This window comes from Perissodus microlepis, chromosome 3 (assembly GCF_051167445.1).
Source record: "Perissodus microlepis isolate ML-2025 ecotype Zambia chromosome 3, ASM5116744v1, whole genome shotgun sequence".
NCBI classification, from domain to species: Eukaryota; Metazoa; Chordata; class Actinopteri; order Cichliformes; family Cichlidae; genus Perissodus; species Perissodus microlepis.
Genome location: NC_140463.1, coordinates 47318634 through 47340930, shown reverse-complemented (window position 1 = coordinate 47340930; position 22297 = coordinate 47318634). Strand labels below are relative to the sequence as shown.

At 44.0% G+C, this 22297-nt stretch overlaps 1 pseudogene across 1 annotated transcript; it reads left to right on the top strand.

The window, feature by feature from the left end:
• Positions 1-5737: 5737 nt before the first annotated feature.
• On the top strand, positions 5738-21209 carry LOC146391703 (NACHT, LRR and PYD domains-containing protein 12-like; annotated as a pseudogene). The gene is made up of 9 exons (XR_014798611.1): positions 5738-5925; positions 6010-6108; positions 7514-7615; positions 9068-9309; positions 9426-11217; positions 12720-12896; positions 15605-15781; positions 18528-18704; positions 21075-21209. The product of XR_014798611.1 is annotated as an NACHT, LRR and PYD domains-containing protein 12-like (transcript).
• Positions 21210-22297: the final 1088 nt, after the last annotated feature.

The window sequence follows — 22297 nt, the reverse complement described above, 5'->3', positions numbered from 1 at the left end:
AAAGCTTTATTTTATACTGACTCTGGTCATCTTTATCTATCATAAAAATTTGCTTCACGATCTGAAACACGTAAGTGTGGCAAATATGCAAATAGCTAAGAAATCAGGATGGGGTAAATCGTTTCTCACTGCACTTCTGTTAGGCGACTGAATAAAAACACAAAGTCAGCAGTCTGGCTATGAATGTCTTTAAAGTTTCCCAGATCAGAATCACATCAGGGTGTACGACCTCACCCCTGGCGCCGTTGCCCACCTCTCAATTTTAAATACACGTAGACATTGAGGGCTACCAGGAGGGGCTATGCGCTTACCTGCTGCTGAGTAATTGCATATGAGAGCATGAGGGTGGGAATGGATGTTTGTATCTGTGTGTGCCTGTTTGTCTGTGTCCATATGTCAGGTCGGGTATCAGACGCCACCTCTCTGGGGACATCTCAGGCCCTCCAAGGTATGGAGGCCTATCTCCCCCCACCACTCCCCCTGCCAGTGGCAGACGCCTTCAGACATCGGTGCATTGGTGGTTCTTTGTGTCCGGGGATGGGCGTCCAGGTACTGCTTGTCGGGGCCTGGAGCCTGGGGCTCGCTCGGGCTCCTTCGGGGGTGGGGTGCCTTTGGCCTCTCAGCCTGGGGCTCGGTCACTCAGGCACAGCTGGCTGCCGGCGGAGCTCACGGGCACGTCACGTTTAAATCATGCTTTTTATCTGTTTTTGTTTTTTAATGTTCTGTAAAGAACTTGGGATCACCTTGTTGTTGAATTGTGCAATATAAATAAACTTGCCTTGCATTTTGGCTGCTACCTCAAAGCACACTGTGCGCTGTCGATCTTACGTGCTGCACAATAATATTCAATATTTAGTATTTACAGTTATATTCACATAGATCATCGCGATGATGTTGTTTATTATATTGCTCTCTTTTGTTTGCTTGTTTTCTCTTTTTTCTTTCTCAACAGGTGATCCAGGTGATTGATAGATGGATTTTTTGTCTGTTTGTTTTGTTGGCTTGGACAACTTCCTACCAGACCCGTGGAAGTGGAAGCTTCAGTGAAGAAAGATTCCTGCTCCCTGCCGTTCATTGGCTCGGCATTTTAAACCCCTAAAGGGTCACCTGGCCTGTAACTAAACAGGGCCAATAAAAAAAGAAAATCACAAGAATAATACAAAAATTTCAGCCAGTTTATCTTAATACATTAACTTATTCTTGTGTACACAGTAATTCATAAATAAATAATGTATATTATCAATAAAGATTGATCTAAACAGTTTAACTGCTATGTACAGATAAAGGTTGCAAAGCTTTAAAACATTTGCTATCCAGCAAATATCAGTCAAACTCAACACAAAAGGTAACATAACAATGGTTCAAATTGTTTGGACCGGTGATCCAAATCAACTGGTGTTGGTCAAACAGATGTGTGGTAGACTTACTTTGAAGGAGCTGCTACCGACAAACCAGCAAATAAACACCAAATATTTCATCTGTGACATTTGTGAGGTTTCCTCAAACACACTCCGTCAGTCTTGTTGCTGTTGAACGACAAACTATTTAAAAATGTCGCGGGTTTACCTGGTCATATTCTCATTCACGGGGCGATCGCCAAAACAAAAGCAAACAATTAACACCACGCCGATGCTGTTCACAGGACAGCAAGAGTAACGATCAGGAGCATCTTGTCTTCGTTATCGTTCCCCTCGTACGTGTTATTACTGCGATTTCAGCGTTTTCGCTTCACAACTAAAGTGTGCAGTTTACTTTGTGTGCACTCAAATGGCGTCAAGTCAATTAGCGCCACCTGTGGTCAAGTGCCATAGCCTACAGCCAGATTAACTTGTCACACACATCTGAGCCACGTTTGAATTCCTGTTTCATGCACAATACATTTGTAACTTTTAATTTTTTCTGTTTTTGTGTCTTGCAAATAAACCTTTAAACTGACTGAAATGATGTTATGTATTTATTTTTGGCCTATATCTACGGTGGCCCTGAGAGGCCAAACGGACTGCAACTTAAGAAAACACCAGCAATAAAAAAAAAAACGCTGCAAAAGCACAAAAAACACAACTGAAATAGGAAAAAAGAAAACTGAAGTGTTTCTGGGGAGACAATAGTAATTAGTAATAAACAGCCAGTGTGACTAAGTGGAGCTTGTGAGAGTGAGTGGATTGAAGAAAGTGAGGGACTCAGATGTGTCAGTTGGTTTGTCTTTGTTTTTGAGTGTGGAGGAGAGTTAGATTGGGTTGGTTTTAAAGCTAAGTTAAGAATATTCTGAATTTCAATTCAATTTTATTTATATAGCACCAAATCACAACAACAGTCGCCTCAAGGCGCTTTATATTGTACAGTTTAATTTCCAAAACTTGCATATGATCTTCAGTTTGCAGCTGGACTATCACATAGCAGCTGGAGCAGTCTCAAATGGAGGCCAGTCCACTGCTGCCACCTGTGGCCAAGTGCCATAGCCTACTACTAGATGAACTTGTGACACACATCTGCAGTAGAGGCTGAGTGGCTGCTCTCACACCTGGAGCATCCAAATCGACCCACAAACACATTGAAAGATGCAATGCCATCAATGTGGATTGTCAAGACTGAGAGACCTCTTCCCTCTGACCCCTCCCCAAACCCTCAAACCCTCCTACCCACCTCGACATACAAACTCTGTGTGGCTTCACGTGTTCTGTTGATGTTTACATGATCGAAATAACTTGAACACAAACACCAACAAACAAAGAGGAAGACCGCACCGGAAGGAAACAACTACAAGTCCCAGCATCCTCTGTGTTTAGGGAGCAGCAGTGAAAGTGAAAGTATTGAGCCTCCGTTCAGAGCAGCAGGAGGAGGAAGGTGGAGCTGAGGCAGGTGAGTGTTTACATGAATATGTTTCTTCTTATGACATAAAATAATTCCACGCTGTTCGTGTCTGTGGGTGAAATGTGAGGCCGGTCGGCTCCTCTGAGCGCTGGTTTCCTGTAAGTAGAGGAAGTGAGTTTAGCTGAGCCTCCGTTTAGTGTGAGAGAGCAGGAGGAGAGTGAGAGCTGTGCTGAGGCAGGGTGAGTGTTAACACCGCTCTGACATTACTGTGTCTCTGTGGCGGGAACAACAGGCTCCGTCAGTGGAGGCAAAAATAATCAGACTTTGGTTTTTCAAAGGAAACAACTTTATGTCGGAAGTTCCCGCACGCTCATTGGATAACGATGTGTCAATCTCGAGCTATTAGCCAATGAGCGTGCGGATTCACAGAAAGACCCGCCTTTATCACGGGACTTTAAAAACTACAATGGCGACAGAAACTCCGTGAGTGGAGTTCAGGGTGACGTTATGAAACTGTGACGTTTGAGCCACTTCCTGTTCTCAGTCCCAGCGTCCTGATCACCGAGGTTTCTGTTGCTCTGATGTCTGATATTGATTATATTGGTAAACAGGCTGTAGCATAAACATCAAACACAGCTGAAGCAGTTTTTGGATGGTTGGCTTCAAATGATCCGTCGGTTTGAAAAGTAAAAACAATTCGATTAACATCTGATGTTTGGGTTTTTGTTCAATGATCAGCGTGACCTGATAAACGCATAAAAGAAATAACGTTGGTGTTTCCGTCATGTAGTAACTGTTAGGTTTAACTGTACAAAGGTGGTTCGACACTATGAAACACATACAGACTTCATGATGTTCGCCTCATTTTTTTATTGTGAATATTAATCATGAGGGTAAACGGCCCTGTACACCACGGAGCGAGGTCAGCATGTCCACCATATCTTCAGCTCTCTGAGTTAACCCATCAAACTAATCTAACGCTCATCTACGAATAATTCACAGGTCATATCAATATGATTTTACAGAAAATCATCCTTATTCCTGCAACTATTCCAGATACCATCAAATGTTAAAGGAAAATATCAGGATGAGTGTCTGTGAGCTGAGAAGGACGTGAAGCGAGCAGTTTATCCCAGAGCTGAAGCTGCTCTGTGTGCAGAGATGAGCTCAGATTCCTGCTGTGATTGATCAACAGTCACAGAAATGTAGACTTGTAGTTATTACTGCAGTATGGTCACAGCAGACACTGATAAACATGTATTATGAGGATGGATGATCAAGTTTCTCACTCTCTCCTTTAAATCTCAGCTTTTTTCTTCTTCACAGTTTATCTGTTAATTTATTAATGAATAACACTGAAAGAGTTTCTGTTATATTTCCCCTTGAACATCAGCTTATTAGGGCGGCATTAGGAAATAGCCCCCCTCCAAAGAATGAATAAATGAATGATGATAATAATAAAATGATTACAAAGCAGAGCTCAGAGTGGTAGGATGGTCAAACATGGATCCACGGGTGGTTCAACTGCATTTGGTGACGTGACTGAAGCAAATCTTTCAAATAATCCCACCATCAACGGGATGTTGTCTCCTTTACTACGGTTACTTTACTTGGTCACCGTGTGAATTTCTTTGAAATGAACCAAATTCTTTTATTTGTTGGTTGTTGCATATTTAACTTCTACAGTCAGGAAAGGAGGAGATGAGGCCTCAACAATGTTGGGTTGTAGCTGTGGTTCAGGTTAGAGTGAGTGTCCATGGAATAAATGTAAGTCAGTGAACTGGAAACATGACTGTGTTCAAACTTTGTTTTCCTTTTTATAACGAGTCTAATCAAAGGTGGACAGAAGTATCTCCACTTTGACTTTTCTGTGTCACCATCAGAGCTTCTGCACAGTGTGTTTCTGGGGCAGATAACATTGCAGCATTATGGAGACATTATGGATACAAAAAGAAAAGCGTCTGGACTTCTTTAAGTTAAACTTAAAGAAATCCAGACGCTTTTCTTGGACTGTTGGTTTCAGTGTTTAGTCTCGTTCACACACTCCCTCAGACTCTTCACACACACTGATTTGCTGCCATAAACACACTCCTGTGCGCTTTCTTGGCTTCACACTCTCACTGAGGACCATCTACAGACTGTGAGCTCCGTTTTCTTTGTCTTTGGAGCCGAACTCTGACAAAGTTAGGAACCAAACTTTCTCCAGCGTGTGAACTTTCCTCCTAGACTCAGTCTGAGCAGTCAGACCACATATTTCTAAAGCAGCACATGAAGGTGTGGCTCACACACACACAGGTGAAGGAAACAGCTGCAGTATTAAAAACTGCTTCACTGTCTACAAATATATGAACTGAATGTTTCTTTCAGGCTGTAAAAACCTTGTTTATCCTCCATTACAGTCCTGCATTCAGAGGATTACTTCTGTTATATTAGTACATGTAGTCAAAGGAGCTTGCAAAGAAAAGCGTCTGGACTTCTTTAAGTTACTTGAAGACGTTTCACCTCTCATCCGAGAAGCTTTTTCAGTTCTAAGGTCAAATGGTGGATTGTATTTTATTGTGATGAAGACATGAAACTCTGAGCTGGATTGAATCCATTGAATCAGAGTCCAGGACTCAGACTAAACACACTGAATGTGTCCTGAGCTCGGCCGCTGTTCCACAGTAACTGCTGTCAGAGTCACTGTTACTGAGTTAGCTTAGCTAGCAGAGCAGCTAGCAGTTAGAGTATGAACTCTGTAAGCAGTCAGCTCGGTCCTGGACATTGTTACTGACATAAAGCTGCTCTCTGCAGCCATGTTTGACCTGCTGCTTTGTAGGACTACAGTAATGGAGGATTTGGAGGCTGAACTCGGCTCTGTGACACTTTTTGTAGTGAACTGATGAAAGCTGCGTCTCAGATGGATGTTAGTCCAACACATCAGACACGACCTCTGCAGCTCTCAGTTGATGTGCACATGAATGATTTGTGTTTCCTCTGCAGGTGAAGGTAGAAAGTGTGTGTGAGCTGATGTGAATTGAGCAGCATGGATCAGTGTGAGGACAGAGAGGAGGGAGTCCCTCCCTCTAAAACCACTCTGTGTGGGGAACATGAGAGCCAGACCAAAGCTCAGGGGTGAGATGACCATCTCTAACTGTCCATGACTCTTCTCCATGTCACAGCTCAGCACTCACATCACTGCTCCATCATTATTCACAGGAACCAGCCTGGACCTCCACCCAGAAGTGTGTCCTCTAAGAGCAAACGGGTGAAGCATTTCTTTTGTAATTTAGGGCGAAAAAAGTCATCTGACGAAAAGTAAGTTCATGTCAGTATTAAAATGTTTGAAATTTTAATCAGCTTTTTACTATTTAACGATTAAAATAATATACTATTTACATACTTTATACTTTTTATGTAATGTATTGGACACATTGGATGTGACACATGTTCACTTATTTTTAGCGTCAATCAGAAACCATCCAGCTCTGTGTCCTTAAAGAGTGACCGGTCCAATCATCGAGGCATTAATTTTAAAGTCCAGCCTGTGTCTGTTTTCAGTTTTCAGTTTTATTTGTCACATGCAAGTTAGCACAGGATCAACATTGCAATGAAATGTGTTTGAGCAGCAGTCACTCAGCAGCATGGTACAGTAGAAGAAAATATAATAAAATATAATAAAATAGTAAAGAAGAATAGTAAAGAGCAAAATATTAGAGAGACGTGGTAAAACAGAAACTGACTATATGACTAAATGACTAAATATATATGTATCTATAAATATAGATATATGTACACTAGTGATTAAATAAGAAAATCTTGAAAAGAAATATGATGGGAGGGCAGATGGGATATTGCACAGGAATGAGCAGCAGAAAATTACAGTATTGCACTTTTTAAATATAAATATCAATAACAATAAAGTGCAGATTTAAACAGAGTACTTGTGAAACTGCAAGGTAGCTTCTGAGTGTGTCCTGTGGACTGTGTGTGTCTGCTGCAGAGAGGTGAGCTGTTAGTAACATGAACTCTCTGATTTAAATGATTTTGATGTTTCCTGGTTTCTAAAATGCATCTCTGTAGCAGAGCAGTGTCTCCAAGGACACACAGGCTCAGCTGTAACTGTCAGTTTATCTGGTTTAAGAGGTGTAAATTTAGACCTCACACATCTGGATCCTAAACTATGATAGAAACAGCTGCTAGCAGTGGGTAGTTTGACTCTGATACGCTGCTCTAGAAAGCAAACAAAGGTTTGTGCAGCTCCTCTTCAGAAAAGTGTTCAGAGAGCAGCTGCTGTATTAGACAAAGGCTCGTCGTGTGAGCCCAGATGTGTGTAACAGCTGGATGAAGGAGAACCATCACAGTCACGTCTCCATCCCGCCTTTATTAATGAACTTCCTGTTGCTTGCAGATGACAGGAACACAAAGTGTTTGTGCCACGTGATGCTACAGGATTTGTTAACGTGTCCATGATGGTAACATCTCCTCGTCTAACTGCAAACACATGAGCGCTCCTAACGGCAGCTATCACAGCCACACAGGCAGACTGTGTCTCACTGTTGCATTCAGGGACATTTGTTTTCCTGTAAAAAGCTGAACTCTAATCTTAGAGGACTGTTACTGAGAGGAAACAGCTGCATTATCTGCAGTCTGTGTGATCACAGCTGCTTCAATCACTTCATCAGAGAATTGATCATTGAACAAAACATGTTTGTGTCTGCAGAGGTCAGAGGTCACAGTCTGCAGGATCCAGCTGTCCATCTGTGAGGAGTGACTGGTCCAAACATTACCCTCCAGAGTTCAGTGGTGAACCTGGACCAACGAGGTCAGAGAACTGTGATGACTCCTTTACATGTTTGTGTTTTCCTGGATAAATATGACCAAAGATTCATTAAAAAGATAAAAATATTAGACTTTGTCCTGTAGCGCTGTGTGGCAGGCAGGACTGGACCCAAACACAACAGGATGAAGTCAAAGAGGCAGCTTTATTTCAGCTGTGAACATGCAAACAGCAGAAATAAGAAAACATAACTGTAGGTTTGCAGTGAATGAAGCCTCAGCTCGACGCTCCACTTTGTCCCTCTTTTCCTTCTCCAAACAGCCACATCAGGAGTCTCTGATGGAGTTTTAAAATATTTATTTACAAATGTCCAAAGATGGGTTCAGGATACCTGAATCCACAATTATTAAAGCTAAAATAGAAATAAGAAAAAGTGGATCATGCAACAATGTCCCTCAGCACACAAAACAATCAAAGCAGAATAAATATAATGTTTTAGAAAGGCCGATCAAACACTTACAGGGACCTGAAGAGAGAGAACCAACAAAATGTCATGGCTAACAGAGGAACTCAAGCACAGACTGAGTTCTGACAAACAAAAAGGTGACAGTTTATTCACCAAAGGGGTGAACCACAGTGCTCTATATATGTACAGTGAGTTGGGGAGGGGGTCCAGGGCTCCAGGGAAAAGAGGGAAGGGAGTCCACACTCACTCCTCTTCAGTCACTCTTGTCCTGCTCTCCACTCACACAGCCACACACGGGAGTCACAGGTAAGCGTCTGTAACCAGGTCCGGGGAAATATATACTCAAAGTATACACAAAGTTAACCCAACTGGTGAATTTAGAGAGAGATTTCTTAGCAAGGAGCTGAGATCATGAACACAGGAGGGTCAATGTCCCAGCGACAAACTGCTCCATGCCGCAGCGTTAAATGGTTACCGGTAAGCCCAGGTGAGTCAGCAACAGGTGGTGTAATCATCATAACTGAGTGGACCAAGAGCGAGAGGCCATTACAAGCTCCACCCAGGCAGGCAAAACGCTAGCAGGAGAGAGCAAAACATAAAACCTGAAAAGCCATCATGAGCCAGCCAGAGAGACACAGAATTTATACTAGAAGAGAAACCTGCTCATCTTCATCATGTTTGTTTAAATAGAGAAAATCAGAAGTCTCTGTGTGTCAGACCACGGCTCTACACGGACACTTCTAAGCTGCTTCAGAGTGAACTGACCCAGATAATCTGCACACAGCGGCTGTAAAACAGTGAAAGTCATAACTGTCTCTCTCTGATGGAAAGCTTTTATTGTGCAGTCAGGAAGTCTGCAGGAAGTGTTGAGTTTGTATTCATCACTCAGTGTTTAATGAGACAGGCAGACAGGAAGAGCAGCTCATTAGTGTTGATGACATCAAAGGAACTGTGAGGAACTGCAGTTTGGTCACATCTGGATGTTTTTCACTGACAGTAAATGTTTTAGTGATAAAGAAATGTGTTCACAGAGGGAGGAAGAGGAAGAGGAGTGGTGTTTGTGAGGAGGAGCAGCTGTCCTGCTGTGCTTTGTGTCAGGACGTCCTGAAGGATCCAGTCTCTACCAGCTGTGGACACTGGTTCTGCAGACAGTGCATCTCCTCATACTGGGACCAGTCTGCTTCATCAGGAGACTCCTCCTGTCCCCAGTGTGGAGAAAGATCCAGAAGCAGAGCTGGACTGCAGACAGCCAGTCAGAGCAGCTGTGTACAAAGTAAGACTGAACATCTGTCTGCTGATGGACTCATTTCTGAAAACTGGACTTCTTGTGTTGTTCAGACATTGGAGAGTTTTCTTTCTCTTTAGTCTCATTGTTTTTCTTTCTTTCAGCAGATGTTGGTCTGCAGGAGGTTTTAGATGAACATAAGATCAGTCTGAGGAGGAGATGTGAACGTGTGACTGAAGGAAGTGATGAAACAGGAAGTAGAACCCTCCTCAACACCATCTACACTGAGCTCTACATCACAGAGGGACAGAGTGAAGAGGTTCATACCCAACATGAGGTGAGGCAGCTGGAGACAGCTTCCAAGATGGACGCCCTCCATGACGCTCCAATCAGGTGCCAGGACATCTTTAAAGCCTTACCTGACCAACAGAGACCCATCAGAGTGGTTCTGACCAACGGCGTGGCTGGTGTTGGAAAAACCTTCTCAGTGCAGAAGTTCACTCTGGACTGGGCAGAGGGCTTGGAGAACCAACATGTCAGTGTGGTGGTTCTGCTTTCATTCAGGGAGCTGAACCTGATCAGAGATGAGCAGTACAGTCTTCTGGAGCTGCTCCATGTTTTCCATCCAACATTACAGAAGGTCACAGCAGAGAAGCTGGCTGTCTCTCAGCTTTTGTTCATCTTTGACGGCCTGGATGAAAGCAGACTTTCATTGGATTTCACCAACAGGAAGCTGCTGTCTGATGTCACACAGAAGTCATCAGTCAGCCAGCTGCTGACAAACCTCATCCAGGGGAATCTGCTTCCCTCGGCTCTCGTCTGGATAACTTCCCGACCCGCAGCAGCCAATCAGATCCCTCCTACATGTGTTGACAGGCTAACAGAAGTACGAGGCTTCACTGACGCCCAGAAGGAGGAGTACTTCAGGAGGAGGTTCAGTGATGAAGAGCTGTCCAGCAGAATCATCTCCCACATGAAGACATCCAGGAGCCTCCACATCATGTGTAGTATCCCAGTCTTCTGCTGGATCACTGCTACAGTTCTGGAGCACATGTTGACTACAGAGCAGAGAGGAGAGCTGCCCAAGACCCTGACTGACATGTACTCACACTTCCTGCTGGTTCAGACAAAGAGGAAGAAGAACAAGTACCATGAGGGACATGAGACGAGTCCACAGGAGCTGACGGAGGCTGACATGGAAGTTCTTCTGAAGCTGGGGAGGCTGGCGTTTGAACATCTGGAGAAAGGAAACATCATGTTCTACCAAGAAGACCTGGAGCAGTGTGGTCTGGATGTGACAGAGGCCTCGGTGTACTCAGGAGTTTGTACAGAGATCTTCAAAAGAGAGAGTGTGATCTTCCAGAAACCAGTCTACTGCTTTGTTCATCTGAGCATCCAGGAGTTTCTGGCTGCTGTCTACATGTTCCACTGTCACACCAACAGGAAGACAAAGGTGCTGAAGAACTTTTTGGGAAAAAAATACAACGAGTCCTCTCTGGATGATTTCCTTAAACGAGCCATGGAGAAATCCCTCCAGAGTAAAAATGGCCACCTGGACCTGTTTGTTCGCTTCCTTCATGGCCTCTGTCTGGAGTCCAACCAGAGACTCTTAGTAGGTCTGCTGGGTCAGACAGAGATCAGTCCAGGAACCATCCAGAGAGTCATCAACAACCTGAAGGAGATGAACAGTTATGGAATCTCTCCTGACAGAAGCATCAACATCTTCCACTGTCTGATGGAGATGAACCACCTCTCATTATTTCAGGAGATCCAAGAGTTCCTGAAGTCAGAGAACAGATCAGAGAAGGAACTCTCTGAGATCCAGTGCTCAGCTCTGGCCTTCATGCTGCAGATGTCAGAGGAGGTTCTGGATGAGTTGGACCTGCAGAAGTACAACACATCACAGCAGGGACAACAGAGACTGATTCCAGCTGTGAGGAACTGCAGAAAGGCTGGGTGAGTCCAGATGTGATCATTAACATCATTGATCAGTGTAGGTTAGTAGTTTAATTTTGAAAATCAAATCAGATTGTAACCACAAAGTGTTTGTGTCCGTACGCTGCAACCTTCCACACCATTCCTTTATTGTACAGACTCAGCAGCAGCTCCATGGATCCCAAATCCAAGAGTGGAGAACAGATTTGAAGTGTGTCACATCCATGCAGTCACAGCTGTTTCCACCATGTTTCCACTGATATTAATCCTGTTCAATGACACGTTTCATATCAGTGAATATGTTCTTTAGGACGTCCACTGACATGTTTAAGTGTCCTGCTGGAAATCACTCAAATCATCCATGAAATCCATGAAAAATCCTTTTAGTGTTTCTAACTTCACCCTCTGTCCTCTCTCTCTCTCCATCCTCCTCACTGCTTCTTTCACTGATAATCACACAAACATCGTATTCAGCTACAAAATAACACAATAATATCATCTGATGATCATTATTATAAGAGCAGGATCCATATTTGATATCAGAGTAACACACTGATGGTTATGTGCGGTCATCATCAGTGACTGTGGGTCAAACAGAAGCTCTCTGATTGGTTGCTGACCTTGGTCACCTGTCCACTCTCACCTGTTTGTGTTTGCTCTCTCTTTGCTGTCTCCATCCTCTCTCTCCTTTCTCTCCCTCTCTGTCTTTGTACCGTCACTCAGGTCCAATGGAAACAGTGACATTTACAAACCAATCAAAGACAAACTGATCCATGTCAGGTTATAACAATATTCAAAGTGAATACAGGCTGCTGCTGGACACAGACAGGTAACATCATTGTGACTTGCTGTCACCTGGATCTGGACTCATAAACACTGAAGCCCTGAACAGGAATACAAATCATTTTCTGCCAACTAGCGACACACCAGCAGATAATGGCTCAGAAAGCTAAAATGAGCCAATCATTTCTGTGTTTAGTTCCCCTGAAATCAGATCTGATATCAGCAGCTCTGAGTTCATTCATCATTATTGTCCAGTGATGAGATTTCTGCTCCGTTTGGTAACAGTCAGCAGGTTTTTCCTGCGTGTGGACGTGAACAGTCGTGCCTGACAGCAGGTAGCAAACAGAGATCATCTTTCCAGCTGGAACTCTTCACTGAGCTGAACTCATTCAAAATGTTCTGGAGTCAAAACAGGAAACAGTCCAAATGTGTGTCTTCACGCTGACTCTGGATCAGATCTCAGTGACAGACTGTGGACATTATGGAAGCCTAAATGTGACACCATCTTCCTCCTTCATCTGCAGATTAAAGCCAAACAAAGATTCTCATTAAAAGTCTGCAGGTCTGAGAGAGACTCAATCGTTGTGTCGTGTCAAAGAGGAGCTGAAGCACAGATGTGAAGAGCAGATTCATCAGATTATGACCTCACTCTGTTTTGTCTTCATATACATTCAGTCTGTGTTTATAATGCAGATTTTCTGCTTTTATAATAACACATTTTATATTTTCTATCATCACAGACTGACTCGGTGTCGACTCTCAGAGTCTCACTGTGAAGTTGTGGCCTCAGCTCTGAAGTCCAACCCCTCCCATCTGACAGAGCTGGACATGAGTTGGAATGATGGCCTCCAGGATTCAGGTGTGAAGCTTCTGTGTGCTGGACTGGAGAGTCCAAACTGTCGACTGGAGACTCTGAGGTGAGTTCACTGACTGCGGCTGTTGTTGTTTTTCTAAATTTCAGGTCTTTGATTGATGTTTGAAACTTTCTTTAGTTCCTAAATATTCAGGATGTGTCTGAAGACAAATGTGAAGAAGTTTGAGTGCTTTCAGAAATGTTGTCTTTCCAAACGACTGAACAACAGTTTTTCCTTTTGGCTCCAAACAGAAGTGACAGACTTGAGCAGGGTTCATTTAAAGGCTGACAGAAGTGGAGTGGTGACGGGGAGATGTTTGACAGGACAGTGTTTCAGCCTCCACAGGTTCATGTTGTGCTCCATCAGTCAGTGAAGATGAAGTCAGTGCTGATGAGGCTGTAGAGTGTGTGAGGGATGTGAATGAGGATGATGAAGATCTGATGATAGCAGATAAAAACAGGCTGCAGAGACTTTGAGCCATACAGGGCACACAGTGTGTGTACAGAACAGCTGAAATCATTATGGAGGCCTCACTGGAATATGGAAGCATCACAGTACAGCTTCAGTGAAGCATTAAAGTCTCTGATATGAGATGAGAAATGAAGCAGCCAGAGCTTTTTCATGAGTGGAAATCCACTGTGACTGTGAGCTGCTGCTACAGCCTCCAGATTAGCCAGCAGCTCATCCTGCTCAACATTTCCTCACCAACTTTAATGGAAGTGTGATGTTTTCAGCTGGAGTGATGGTCAGGGTGGCCTCCCTCTCCTCTTCTTCTCCTCTTCCTCTTTCATTTGTAAAGCCACTTCTGCTGCTTTCATTCATTTGGAAGTCCTGTAGCTGAGTTTGGGAGAGACTAACTAACTATCTAACTATCAATGACAATAAAGTGGAGTGACCAGTGCAGATTAAACAGAGTACTTGTGAAGCTGCAGGGTAGCTTCTGAGTGCTGTGTTGTGTGTGTTTAAGTGTTGTGGTTGAGGTGTCGTATGGCTTGGTGGTAAAAACTGTTTTTGAGTCTTGAAGTCCGAGCAGACAGACTCCTGTAACGTCTGCCAGATGGTAACAAGGAGAACAGCTGATGTGCTGGGTGGCTGTGGTCCTTGATGATGCTGTGTGCTTTGCGGAGGCATCGCTGGAGATAAATGTCCTGAATGGCAGGAAGCCTCGTGCCAGTGATGTGCTCTGCTGCCTTCACCACCCTCTGTAGTGATTTACGGCTGCTGGCAGAGCAGCTTCAGTACCAAACTGTGATGCAGCTCGTCAGCAAGCTCTCAATTGCACACCTGTAAAAATTTGAGGTGATGTTGGCATTCATGCTAAACTTCCTCAGCCTCCTCAGGAAGTAAAGCCGCTGGCGAGCTTTCCTGATAGCAGTGTCTGTGTGAAGGGTCCAGGAGAAGTCCTCAGTGATGTTGACTCCAAGGAACTTGAAGCTGCTGACCCTTTCGACCTTGACACCGTTGATGTGGATGGGCTGGTGTTCTCTGACTGGTCGTTTCCGGTAGTCCACTATCATCTCTCTAGTTTTGCTGATGTTGAGAGTCAGGTTATTTTCCAGACACCACTTGTACAGCGCCATCACCTCCTCTCTATAGGCCGTCTCATCGTTGTCTGTGATGAGGCCTATGATGGTTGTGTCATCCGCAAACTTGATGATGATGTTGGACTCTTGTTTAGCAACACAGTCGTGTGTGAACAGGGAATATAGGAGGGGGCTAAGCACACAACCCTGTGGCGTACCTGTGTTTAGGATGAGTGATGAGGAGGTGTGCTTACCAACTCTCACCACCTGGGGCCTGTTTGTGAGGAAGTTTAGAATCCATCTGCAGATCAGTGTTCCCAGCCCAAGGTCGACGAGCTTCGTGGCAAGTTTTGAGGGGATGATGGTGGATGCTTTGAGGGACGTGGGGACCACTGACTGCCTCAGGGAGAGGTTGAAGATGTTGGTGAACACCTCTGCCAGCTCGTCTGCACACACTCTGAGTAGCCGGCCTGGGATGCCGTCTGGTCCTGGAGCTTTGTGAGGATTTACCTTTGTAAAGGTCCATCTCACAGCTTCTGTGAAGATCACATGGTGCTTTTTATTATTGTGTTGGTTTGTTTCCTGTCTCTTGGATGGAGCCCAGCTGTGCGTGGCCCCTGGGCCTGTGGTCAGAGTGTGTGCTGGATAATCCGGCCCAGGATGAGGCCAAACTGACATGGGATGAAATGTCTGTCACATATTTGAGCTTAGTGTAGTCTCTGTTTCCTCTTCAGGTTGGATGATGGAAGCAAATTAGTGTGTGATGTTCTTTCAGTGTTGCACTTTGTAGACGCTCCCTGAGCACTGGTCTCACAGCCAGCTGCACATAGAGACCAGTGTTGTTAGTCCAGGTCAGAAGATGACTTGTTGGAATGAAAATGAGCTTGTAGTTTGTCTGCTTTAATAATGTGACTGGAAAAAGGTGTTGGACTTCAAATATGTCCATTTCTTTCACACTTCACCTTTAAAAGTGAAGCCTTGTGGTTCCTGGAAGGAAAAACACGACTTTTTCAAGTCTTTGTCCTGTTTTTATGATAAATGTACGACTTTAATGTGAAACGTTCAGAGTTTTTTTCTCTTGTTGTGTTTGTTTGAAGCTGCTTCCTGTTGGCTTCAGCTGTTTGGAGTTTCCATTTTCTAAACTTCTACATTCTGAACCTTCTTCAGCTCTGAACAGATGATGAAACACTGAATGATTTCAAGCTCACACTTTGTCTAATAAACTTACATCTTTCATTCTTTATACAGATTGGGTTACTGTGGTTTGTCAGAGATCAGCTGTGATTATCTGGCAGCAGCTCTGAAGTCCAACCCCTCCCATCTGAGAGAGCTGGACCTGAGCGCCAACAACAAGCTGCAGGATTCAGGAGTGAAGCATCTGTGTGGTTTCCTGGAGAGTCCAGGATGTGGACTTGAAACTCTGGGGTCAGTCAGCATGTTTTAGTTGTGCTGAGATGAATATGATGTGAAAGTTGTGCTGACACTAAACTGCAGACATCAGGCTGATATTATACTGATCCACACTGAGGATCTTCATGGTAAAGTCTGTTTTCTTCTTCTGTGGTTTAGTCCATTGACTGCAGCAGAACAATGTTCACATTTCAAACAGTGAGACTCAACGTATGGCCCGCGGCCCACACGCGGCCTGCCCACCTTTCCTGATTCAGAGAGAGGGGACCCTGATTAACTGTGTAGTGTTCTTCCTCACAGTTCTAAGTATCAGACACAACAATGAATAATCCACAGCTGACTGTCTTTAGCAGGTCAAAGGTCACGGCACACAGCAGACAGTGGGAAATATTATAATTCTGATCATTTATCAGCACATATCCATATGTATAAAAACAAAGCTGACACTGTGAGACTTGATCAGAGGTGTGATCATCACAGCAGAGGCCTTTGTGTCAAAGTCACTGAGGATCAAACAGAAACACATGAAGCAGATTTTCCTGTTCTGGCTTTTTATAGCAGATAACCTTCAAAATATTCTGCAGTCGATCAAAAACTGAAGCAAACCATGAATCAACATGTGAACATGAGCTGATGCTGCTGAAGTGAAGCAAAGTTACAGAGGTTTGATTACAGACACAGCTGAGAGTTTGTAATCTGTCATCATTTTAAAAGGTTTCAATTTCTTCAGTATTGAACAGCAGAAATGAGGCTTTGTTTTGGGAGGCCGACAGCAGTGAACACAACAGCAGACTGGTGCGTAATAAGCAGTGAATAATGCAGGAAACAGATTTTTGAAGGTAAACTGTTCTTGAAGTACACTGAGAGAGAGAGAGCTGTGCAGGAAGTAAACGTCAAAGTCAGAGAGAATTCATGACGATGTTCATCAAACGTAAAGCGTAGTTTGGATCTTCTTGTGCTGCTGGTTCACTCAGTTTTGGTTGGAGACAGATGAAACCTGCAGCTTCAGGATCTGTGAGCTGTCCACTTTCAGCCCCGACGGCGTGTCCGTGTACGTGCCGTCGAGTGAACGATCCACGCTCTGTGTTTCCATCTTTGTGTGTTTAGCTGCTCTCATTTACTGTTTTATCTGTTTGCTTGTTGTTGAAATACTTTTGGGAGCTTTAACCTGAGATTCTGGCAAAATACATTTATATTAAACATCGATTCAGGATTGAATGAATCAACATCGCTTTATTCAAATTAAAACCATTTAAATAGGAAAATCCATTTTTTTACAGCCGCCTCTAATGCTGGGTAATGTCAGCTGGTCCATGTGCAGCTGGCTGTGAGGCTCAGGGAGCGTCTACAAAGTGCAACACTGAAAGAACATCATCCATAAATATTGAGTAATAACTGGACTCTCATACAGCGAGACTCAAATTGTCATGCAGCGGCTGTGTGAAGGCAAGAGAGGACCCAAATGCACGGCTCTAGACACACGGGGATGAACTCAAAGGCAGGTCTTTATTAACAGGAACATAAGAAGTCATACAAAAACTATACTGGGAGCAACTAAAGCTGAGGCGCTGGGAAGACACGGTAAATGCACACAACCTAGAGGGACGACGCAACACGGAACAAAGGGATACTTTGACATAAATACACAGAAGGTAATGAGGGAAGTGGGAACACACGGGGAACGCAGCTGAGGACAATTACTCGTGACAGAGCGGGGAGGACACGAACCTGAAAATACTGACACCAAGATGTGGACCTTGAACACAACACAGTACACAGAGATGAGCACAGAGAGAGAGGCAGAGAACAAGGATCAATACACGAGGGGATGAGGAGAACACAGAACACAAAGGACGGGAACACGGTACCAGAACAAACACCACAATAACAGCATGGACACAGGGGGGATCCAAATACCAAACCAAACAATCCAATGAACATAAGGAACAAAATACAAAACCACAGGAAAACTAAGAACACTGGGTCAAAATGACCCAGGACCATGACACAAATGCCTTTAAACATCAGCTTATCCTGCTGATCCAAGTCCAACACTGAGTTTGTAAAAACATGTTTGTCAATCATTTTGTTTGGTTTCTGAGGAAAATGATTCAATAACTTGCTGCTAATACACAACATTTCATCATATTTCCTCATAACCCTCTTTTGTCTGACCATTTGATCCCATTTGAATTTGCAATAAAGGATCCACAGAGTTTGGTGACAATAATGACAGTAGATGTTTGTGTGGAAGTGCTGGAAGCAAATTAGTGTGTGATGTTCTTTCAGTGTTGCACTTTGTAGACGCTCCCTGAGCACTGGTCTCACAGCCAGCTGCACATAGAGACCAGTGTTGTTAGTCCAGGTCAGAAGATGACTTGTTGGAATGAAAATGAGCTTGTAGTTTGTCTGCTTTAATAATGTGACTGGAAAAAGGTGTTGGACTTCAAATATGTCCATTTCTTTCACACTTCACCTTTAAAAGTGAAGCCTTGTGGTTCCTGGAAGGAAAAACACGACTTTTTCAAGTCTTTGTCCTGTTTTTATGATAAATGTACGACTTTAATGTGAAACATTCAGAGTTTTTTCTCTTGTTGTGTTTGTTTGAAGCTGCTTCCTGTTGGCTTCAGCTGTTTGGAGTTTCCATTTTCTAAACTTCTACATTCTGAACCTTCTTCAGCTCTGAACAGATGATGAAACACTGAATGATTTCAAGCTCACACTTTGTCTAATAAACTTACATCTTTCATTCTTTATACAGATTGAGTTTCTGTGGTTTGTCAGAGATCAGCTGTGATTATCTGGCAGCAGCACTGAAGTCCAACCCCTCCCATCTGAGAGAGCTGGACCTGAGCTACAACAACAACCTGCAGGATTCAGGAGTGAAGCATCTGTGTGGTTTCCTGGAGAGTCCAGGATGTGGACTTGAAACTCTGAGGTCAGTCAGCATGTTTTAGTTGTGCTGAGATGAATATGATGTGAAAGTTGTGCTGACACTAAACTGCAGACATCAGGCTGATATTATACTGATCCACACTGAGGATCTTCATGGTAAAGTCTGTTTTCTTCTTCTCTGGTTTAGTCCATTGACTGCAGCAGAACAATGTTCACATTTCAAACCTTCAAAGAAGAAGAAAAATCCTCCACTGGATAATTCACTGTGAAACTCTCAAACTCTTCATTCCACCTTAAAGTCTGTCTGACACTGAAATCCAAAGCAAAATGTGCGTTTGCTTTACAGACAGCAGTCCAACACAAACATACACACATCATCCAAAACACAGTCCAACATCCAAATCTCCTCCACTGCCAGCATGAATGATGGGAAAGAGAAGGAGGAACACTCTGACATTCAGGGTTAGAATGAGTTTCATAAAGCAGGCTGTGAAGATCAAAGCTGCATTAGAAAGCTTACATGAATGAATGAGTGGACAGAAGTGGACAGAGATCATCTGAAGCACTTCAAAGGCTTTAAATCAGCACATTTCTCTTTATTCTTTATCAACTCTGTTAGTTTCTCTCAGTTCTCTGTGGAATGAAGCTAACAGCAGGCTAATAAGATGCTGACCAATAGGTTTCTATTAAAGGTTGTAATTTGTATATGAAAAAGTGCTTTGGCTCAGCTGGGATCAGCTTACAGGCAGAATACAGCTGCTGGATGGGATTAGCATGTCATAGCTATCTACCAAACTGCTAACTGGGGAATTTCAGGCCATCTATGGATCATTTTTGCTAACTGTTTATTCAGCTTAGGCTCACAGGGCTGCAGCCTGTGCCCTAGCTGTCATAGGGCAAGAGGCGTGGTCCACCTGCACAGGTGAGCAGTCCATCACAGGGCCAACAGAGAGAGACAGAGAAGCACTCTCTCACATCCACACCTACAGCCAATTTAGAAGCACCAATGAACCTAAGCAGCATTTCATTGGACTGTGGGAGAACATCCAACCTCCACAGAAAGGCCAACAAGCTTCAACCTACAACCTTCTTGCTTTAAGGCACTAGTGCTAACCACTTTTCCCCATTTCAGCCCAAATCCTGCATCTTCCTGTTTCTGACTCCAGGCCAGCTCCACTAACACTTTCTCATCAGACACTGCCACCTAGTGGAGGAAGTCTTAGTTCCATTTGAAGCGTCAGATTACAGTTAGTTCCTTTACAAAGAGGTGGAGGTGGTGGGGCCACAGCACCATCATCACTGAGTGCCATAGGACACTTAACCTTTGTTTCCATATGCTGGGAACTTCCTGTTGTTCCAAGGAGGACTGGAAAATGTGTGAAAATCTCCCAGTCAGTTCCTCACAGCACACTTCAATCATTTCCCTCCCACAGCATCAGGACCAGGGCTTTTTCTCTCTTTGGTCCCACTAAGAGATTTCCACACAAACACCTCATCAGTGGGACTCTCAGAGCTACCAGCCCTTTGCTACAATCACAAAGCTCTTCATTGAAATCAATGATATCAAAGCTGGAATCAAATGAGTCCAAGTCTTCTGCTGATTCAGCATCACATTCATCTTTGCTCCTTGTTCTGCATCCCCACCATGGACTTCATTCCTTTCCAAGCCAGCCTTGAGTGTCCTTTATTCAGCTCATCCTCTGCTTTACTTTTACACCTGATTTTAGCTGCTTTATCTCTCTTTCAACAAGTTTCTGTGCCTCAATCTTTTTCTTCTCTCCCTCGTAACAAGACAGCTTCTTCTGCCTGAGAACATGTTGGAGTGATTTCCTAATCCAGGCCTGCTTATTGGGGAAAATACTTCCTGTTTCCAAAGTAATCCCCATTTTCCCCAGAAAGAAATGTAAGTAGAAATCGATGATCTAAGTGAGAACATGAGCCTTTAAAAAGTCCCAGTGGGTGCAGTCAAAGCAGTCCCTCAGTCCCAGTATAGAGTCTTTGGTCCAGACTGGAACAACTGTGTGCCCAGTTTGAGCTCTCTTCAGTCCTGTGACCTGACAGACCCAGAGGGGCCATCACATCACATTTAGAAGCTCCCCTAATGGAGCCACAACACATGTCCAACACTTAGTCTGTCTTGTTGGACCAACTGGAAGAAATGATTCAAGGACTTAGTCACAGAACAGAGATTCAAATCTCCAAAATCCAACTGGCTGCATCAGGACATATAGTCTGAAACTCTGCACAGTTTCCTGTTTGAAGCTGCTTCCTGTTGGCTTCAGCTGTTTGGAGTTTCCATTTTCTAAACTTCTACATTCTGAACCTTCTTCAGCTCTGAACAGATGATGAAACACTGAATGATTTCAAGCTCACACTTTGTCTAATAAACTTACATCTTTCATTCTTTATACAGATTGATGGACTGTGGTTTGTCAGAGATCAGCTGTGATTATCTGGCAGCAGCGCTGAAGTCCAACCCCTCCCATCTGAGAGAGCTGGAGCTGAGCTGGAACAACCTGCAGAATCCAGATGTGAAGCAGCTGTCTGATCTTCAGCAGAGTCCAGACTACAGACTGGAGACTCTGCGGTCAGTAGAGTGATGGAGTGAGTGGGTGGTGCTGTCAGCAGTATTGTACTAAACACAGTCAGTATGAAACAAAGATCCAGAGTTTCCTGTAAAGCTGCAGCTTCTCAGTGAAGCTGTGAGAGGAGAATGGTGACAGGCTTCAGGATTGAACACAAACACTTCCTGTTTCTGACCTTTATGGTCACCATAGTAACGGCTGACACGCTCTGATCAAACACTGTCAACAGCCAATCAGCTCTCTGAACAAAGCAGCACGCAGACCAATGACTGCATTCATTTCCAAGTTTAAAGCAGTGAAGAACACAGTCTGTAGGTGAGGAAGAATTTAGTGAGAGCAGATGTTTGGATGGAATTCCTCCAGTTAACAGCTGGAACCGTCCATCTGGATTGTTGGGCTTGTTGTTGGGGTTCCTACAGAGCTCAGAGTGGACACACCAAGGTTCTTCTAATGAATGAAAGTCCAAACTCAAACTAGGAGGGAAAAGCATCTTCATCAACTTCAATAAAAATCCAAAGATTAGAAAAAGTGAAGCAACAGTGAGTCCTAGTACAGTCCCAGTACTGAAGTCCCTGCTGCTCTTTATACTGGATGTGCTGCATCACTGACTGACAGCTGATGAAGAGTTTCTGGAAACACTCGTTTATCTCCTCTGCTCTTCCGTCTTCTCTCTGCAGGTGGAGCTGATGATGGTAAACAGGACGGTGTGTGTGCTGAGAGAGGAGGAGCTGTGTCCTGATGATCCAGAGAGGTTGAAGCAGCAGCAGCTTGTGTGTAGAGACGCTCTGACTGGGCCATGTTACTGGGAGGTGGAGAGGAGAGCTTCATCCAGCAGTGACTGACAGAGGAATGAGAAGAAGTGCAGATGACTGTCAGTGCTGCAGAGTGAACTGCTCTGAGAACAGCTCCACTGTCAGACACAATGTAGAGTCCAGCATCATCCCTGTGTGTCCCTCTGGATCTGACAGAGGATCATCAGTGTATCTGGACTGCTCTGCTGCTGCTCTGTCCTTCTACAGTCTCTGCACAGTCTCTGTCTGACTCTGGCTTC